Source organism: Aplysia californica, unplaced genomic scaffold (assembly GCF_000002075.1).
Source record: "Aplysia californica isolate F4 #8 unplaced genomic scaffold, AplCal3.0 scaffold00963, whole genome shotgun sequence".
NCBI lineage: Eukaryota > Metazoa > Mollusca > Gastropoda > Aplysiida > Aplysiidae > Aplysia > Aplysia californica.
In genome coordinates, this window is record NW_004798233.1 from 183,195 (window position 1) to 190,024 (window position 6,830).

Below are 6,830 nucleotides of genomic sequence, written 5' to 3' on the forward strand. Positions count from 1 at the left end.
ACACATTAGAATTGTTTATAACTTACTAGTTTTTGTGCATGCCTAATTCTACACATTATTGTATTTTACCACAGTTGCAAGCATTTTATAGGCTTATTACCCGGGTAAAAAATACACAAAACTAGATATGTTTTGAAAAGCAGGAAGTATCTTTATTTCATTGTCCTTCGACTGTACTGAGTAACTTGAGCGGTCGGTCGTCAACTCTCAGTATCCACGATTCTTTGTCCATATCTAGCTGTGTCAACCAACACATTATATTTTTTTACCATAGGTGCTGGCATTTCAAAAAGTTCTTTGGCCGGGAAACTCTATCCAAACCTAGATAGGTTTTGAAAAGCTGGAAGCATCTTTATTTCTTTGTTCTTTTACTGTTTTGAGTAAATTGTGCGCTCGGTCGTTACACTATTAGTATAGGTTATAACTTAACCTATGTAATATCCACTGCCATTGTGGACGACCAAGACATACTTCTCCCTGTGAGATGAATAAAGATTGTCATTGTCATTGTCATAATCTATGGGTTTTTTGTCCTTGCTTGGCTATAACAACCACCATATTACGGACTCGCAACCGTAAGGTCGTGGGTTCGAATCCCGTCAGGGGCTCGACGTTGTGTCCTTGGGAAAGGCACTTTGCACGAATTTTCCTCACTTCACCCAGGTGGGAATGGATACCCGGCTATAGACAGTGAAAGATCTTGTCAGTTTGATAGTGTTTGAGGGCGTGAAATCCGCAGCTTGCACTGAATGGTTCCGCGGAAGCTGAGAATGTTTCTGAGTGTTCTATGGTCTGCTGGGGTAATGATATAGTGTAAAGCGCATAGAGCCTGCTGTTGAGCGGGGATATACGCTATACAAATGCTATTTATTATTATTATTATTATTATTATTATTATTATTATTATTATTATTATTATTATATATATATATATATATACGTATATTAAAATATATATTAAAAGTTTTACAAGTTTTAAAAGTATTAAACGTTTTTATTAAATATATATTAAAATATATATTAAAAGTTGTTTTTTTACCATAGGTGCTAGCATTTCACAAGCTTCTTTGCCTGAGAAAACTCTGTCCAAAGCTGGATATGTTTTGAAAATCTGGAAGCATTTGTGTTTCTTTGTCCTTCTTCTGTTTTACGTAACTTGTGCGGCCGGTTGTTACACTTTCTGTATTGGTTATAATCTATTAGTTTTAAATATTTTAATCCATGCGTAGTTCTCAAAACCAACACATTATTGTATTTTACAATAGACGCTAGCATTTCATAAGTTTCTTTGCCCGGGTAATCTCTTTCCAAACCCTAATGTATTCTGAAAAGCTGAAAAAATCTAGATTTCTTCGTCTTCCTACTGTTTTTATTAACTTGTGTGGTCAGTCGTTACACTTTCAGTCAGTATTGGTAATAATCTATTCGTTTTTGTGAGTTTTTGGGTTTTTTAAAAACCATACTTGCTTACAAAATCAAACACGTTATTGTGCTTCATCATAGTTGCTAGCATGTCATAAGCTTTTACGGTCGGTCTTAATACTCTCAGTATTTTCGATACTTGATTGTAACGACCAACACATGATTGTAAAAATACCATAGATGCTAGCATTTCATAAGGTTCTTTAACCGGATAATCTGTATCCAAACCTAGATATTATGTTTCCAAAAGCTGGAAGCTCGTGTATTTCTTTGTCCTTCTACAGTTTTGAGTAACTTGTTCGGTCAGACGTTATACTATAAGTATTGGTTATGATCTCTTAGTTTGTTTGTTTTTTGGGTTGTTTTTTTTTTTGCATGTGTTATTGTAACAACCACCACATTATTGTGTTTTACAACAGGTTTAAGCATTTTATAGGCACCTTTGCGCGTGTGAATTCTATCCAAAACTAGATATGTTTTGAAAAAGCCGAAATCACCTTTATTCCTTTGTTCTCATACTTTTTCGAGTAACTTGTGCGGTCTGTCGTTAAACCTCAGTATTGGTTATGATCTATTAGTTTTTGTCCATGCTTGGTTATAAACAACACCCAACATAATTATTATTGTGCATTAGCACAGAAGTTAGCATATATATATAAACTTCTCTGTCCGGATAATCTCTATCCAAACCTAGATATGTTTTGAAAAGCTGGAAGCATCTTAATTTTTTTTCCTCCTATAATTTTGAGTAACGTGTGCAGTCAGCCGTTACACTTTCAGTATTGATTGTAATCTCTTAGTTTTAATCCATGTCTATTTGCAACAACCAATAATATATTATTGTGTTCTACCATGTATGCCAGCATTTTGTAAGCTTCTTTGTCTGAGTAAACTCTATCCAAACCAATATATGTTTTGAAAACCTGGAAGCATCTTTAATTCTTTCTCCTTCTACTGTTTTTAGTAAGATGTACGACCGGCCGTTTTACTATGAGTATTGGTTATAATCTATTAGTTTCAATCCATATCCAGTTGTAACAATCAACACATTATTGTGCTTTACTATTGATGCTGACATTTCATAAGCTTTTAAAAAAATCTTTGCTTGAGTAATATCTACGGTAACTAAAATGTGTTCTGAAAATCTGGAAGCACCTTTATTTCTTTGTCCTCCTAGTGTTTCGAGTAACTTGAGTGGTCGGTCGTTACACTCTCAGTATTGGTGATAATCTAATAGATTTTGTCCATGCCTAATTGTAAAAATCAACACTTTATTCTGTTTTACCACTGGTGCAAGCATTTTATAGGCTTCTTTACCCACGTAAAGTCTATCCGAACCTAGCTAGATAAGTTTTGAAAAGCTGGAACAGCTTTGGGTAACTTGTGCAGTCGGTCGTTACGATATCAGCATTAGTATATTGTCTTTTGTTTTGGGCTATGCCTTGTTGCAACAGCCAACAAAGTATTGTATTTTACCACAGGTAGAAGCATTTTACAGGTTTCTTTGCCCGGGTAAACTGTATCCAAACCTGGATATGTTTTGAAAACATAGAAGCATCTGTACTTTTTTTTGTCCTCTTACTGTTTCGAGTAACTTGTGCGGTGGGTCGTAGCGCTCTCAGTGTTGGTTGTAATCAAGGAGTTTAGAACAACTTTTAATCTCCTTGGTTGTAATCTATATATGTTTATGTCCCTGCCTTGTTGTAACAACCAACATTATCGTGTTTTACCATATGTGGTAGAATTTCATAAGTTTCTCTGCCCGGGTAATCTCTATTCAAACTCAAATGTATTCCGATATATTTTTAATTGGTAACTGTCGTATGGCGCTCGCAAGTGCATAAGGTCATATGAGTATGATATGAGCGAGGATGACACATTAAACCTTTTTAGTTGGTAGGACATTTTGAATTTTGCTCGGGTTGTGGCCGATTATCGATTTTGGACCATCTTTAACGAGCACAACTTGCACACAGAACCTCCAAGTCCAAGATTTTTCGCCCTTATCCGAGAAGGCTAGGTATTAGATCTTACCTACCATAAGATCTGTGGTGTTGCTGAAAGATATCAGTAAGGAGTCAAGTAGTAACACTAGAAAGGCTGCAGAAAGGGCCAGGAGCCCAGAGAAGGGGACAAAAGGGGTGGGGTGGGGGCAGAAAGTGGAGACGAAAGCAGACGACAGAACATTGTTAGAGAATAGAAAAAGAGGTGAATGGGGAAAGTTTTCAGAGAAGAAAATTTTACGTCGCTATCCAGATTCGAACCCGGGACCAATTGAATGAGTGGCGAACACCGTAAACTTCTCGATCACAAGAGCCCCCAAAGTGTTCTGAAAAGCTGGAAGCATCTTTATGTCTTTGTGCTCCTGCTGTTTTGAGTAACTTGTGTGGTCGGTCGTTACACACTCAGTATTGGTTATAATCAATTCGTTTTAGTGCACGCCTAGTTATAACAACAACCAGCACATTATTATGTTCTACCACAGATGCTAGCAATTCGTACGCTTCTTTGCCTGGGTAAACTCTATCCAAACCTAGCTAATATGTGGTGTTGCATTTAGGCACTTTCCTGCAGCATGCAGCACACTCGAGTTTTTGACTTCCGAGAGGAAAAAATCTTTTATCAAGCGTCTATTACTATTTGTCTTTCTGCTGGGATGTTGCATCTCTCTCAGCCTGGGTTGGTCCTGTCAGACAGGGTCAAAGCCAGCTTCCTAAATAAATCAAAATTGTGTCAATGAGTACGTTAAAAAACCCTTTATTTAAAAAAACCCGACCAATTACAATCACCAACATCATCACCACCACCACCCTTACCTTCAATTTTCCCTAATTTTTTTCATCATTACCACGATCGGTCACAATGAATAAATCAGTGAATAAAAAAATCCAAGAGAATGTTATTAAAATGAACAACTTTAATCTACATGATAAATACATACATGACATGTGTACAATTGCACTTTCTAGACATTTGAATATGTAGCTTTGTGACAAACAACGCTTGGCCAACCCCCACAGAGAAAAGCCATGCCTTGTGAGATATTATAATACAAATATTCAGACCCCGCCCACAAACGTACATTTAAATGTAGTTCGATTTTGTCACAAAAAAAAAGAGAACTCATTTTTGCATTCACAATTCACATATATATACATATATGTGCACGATTTTTACAAATCTGTTGTAACAGTTCACCCTAGAGTCTGAAAAAATGTAAGTCACTCTGCCACACACACACACAAAAAAACCCCAACTCAGTGTTCCAGACATTCAAGATTTTGACATTTTGTAGTGCGGTAATATATCACCCTAGAAAAATACCAGGAGCGATAAAAAAAGACCAGGTCCAATTATCACATTTGTGACATAGACTTGGGGAAAGACTTTATACTTGTCTCTGAAATATGTTACATACAGCAATGAACTAACTGCTCATGGAAATACTTTTTATTTATTAGACCTATAAAGTATGTGTCTGTGAAAACAACAGAAATATCGTGGCGTGGATGATGAACACTGAGATAGCAGAGGTTCCTGACAGAGCAAGCAATTCTGAATAGGCCTACCATGACCTGCAATTTTTTCAAATATCCCAAGCAATGAATACTGCCAAAAATTTAAAAAAAGCTTTTTTGTGAGACATGGTCACCATGGTGAGATGATTCGTTGCGGAGAAAAACAATGCCAGATTCTCAGATTTTGAGATTTCATAACGCCATTACTAAGTTTCAAAACTTGACAATGTTGAAAATTCGATTTGCAATATATCTCTATGTAAATTTGTGTTTCATCCTTCCTAATACATGTACCGTGTATGATTTGAAAATGTGAAAATGGACAAATATTCAATTTCCAAGGTCTACAATTTGGTTCTCACATGGCTTTCTCCCACATATAGCCTAATTGACTTACTGAACACTAGAGTGAAATTTGGCCTGTTGACATTTGGACCATTTCCATTGGGCTCACACATTAACCTTTTTTTTTTACAGTAACAGTACCGGACATATTTCAGCAATAACACAGAGACTGAGACCCTCTTTACAATCTTCTCCAAGTGAAAATTAAACCCACGTTTTTAGCACACAAAATGAAAAGTCCGCAACTGCCCAACAGAGTCCAGTGGCTACTCACTGTTGTGATCATAACATTTTAACATGGCCACAGTAGGCTGTTACAAAAGATACAGAGGTTGTACATGTACTGCACGTCTATCTGATAAATATCAACAAAAACAGTATCATAATAATATTATTATTATTATTGAGGTTGTCGTGAATAACAAGAATTGCTTCATCTGTTGTATGGGACCCTGCATTCTTTTTCTTTTTTGTTAGGCGACGCTAGTATATTCGCTTTAAATGTCCTTTATGATTGGGACACAACTTAGAAGGAATAGATAAATAAAAAACGCAGACAACCCAAGAGAAAAGCCCTGTCTGGCACATAGGCCTCACATTCTCAGTCACTTCCCTTTATAGAGGTACGTGTTGAACAGAGTGATCACACACAACAGAAGAAGCCAGCCGTCTTATAATTCATAGCTTTAGAACAAAATGTACAAAAGCATTTTTATCACCGAATACCCCTACAGCTTTACGGGAGAACACTGTCTTACCTACTTTTACAAATAAATATAATATACCCCCCTCCCCCCAAAAAAATAACAAAACAAAAAAAAAACATGATTTGTTCATAAGGTACTTTAATGGCCACATTTCAAATAAATGTCCATTGTTCTCCTCTAAATAATGCAAAGAACATTAAGTATTGAAAAACATTTAACATTTTTGCCCAAAATCTGGGAGAAGTTTTCCTGATGACTTTACTGAATTATAACATTGATGTCGTATATTCACCACTACAAAACCCATGGGACGTATATTTATATCCGAGTCACTCTCACAAACTTGAAAGTCCTTGAGAAAAAATCAAAGTGTAGGACTTTTGGCGCTTTGGTTAAACACTTTCACAAAATACACAACTTATATCATTCGTAATTCACAACTAGCAGTACATTTTGCTTTCTTATTTGTTCATCTCACGAGTGGGGTAACAAGTATGTGTAGAAAACTCAGGCACTGGATGTGTACTTGTATCAAAGACTATCCAGAATCCAGCTGTTTACGAAATGAGAGGCAAGTTGGCAAAAGCATGTGCACACACACAAACACACACATGCACGCGCGCATGCACAAACAAGGACACACACGCTTACATTTACACACAGACACATTATATGCAATATCGTGAAAAATAGAATAACATATATACAACATGAGATCACAAAGGCCAACAAAGCATTCACGAACTTCATCCCATCTTCCATCCTTCAACTTTGCTTGAAGAAGACAGGAGTTGGACAAACACATTACTCTCTCGTGTGTGAAAGTTAAGCTGCCCCC